The following is a 272-nucleotide window of genomic DNA, read 5'->3' as shown; positions in this document are numbered from 1 at the left end:
GTGTGTGTGTGTGCGCGCGTGCGTGCGTGCGTGTGTGTGTGTCTATGTATGTATGTATATATGTATATAAAAGTATATATATATATAAATTATCTTTGTTGTGGTGTCTGTCTTGTGACATTAGCGACCTTGAATCTCCATTCCCTTCTGTCATTTGCTAATCTGACTAAATCAACCAACTTGTACATTTTACCCACTCTATTAGTTAAACTATGCATATATTTCATCCTTTGTCTTCTTCTAGCTCTTTTCCCATTTATTCTTCCAAGTAA

The sequence above is a fragment of the Penaeus chinensis genome, chromosome 36, assembly GCF_019202785.1.
Source record: "Penaeus chinensis breed Huanghai No. 1 chromosome 36, ASM1920278v2, whole genome shotgun sequence".
In the NCBI taxonomy this organism is placed as follows: domain Eukaryota; kingdom Metazoa; phylum Arthropoda; class Malacostraca; order Decapoda; family Penaeidae; genus Penaeus; species Penaeus chinensis.
This window is presented reverse-complemented; position numbering follows the sequence as displayed.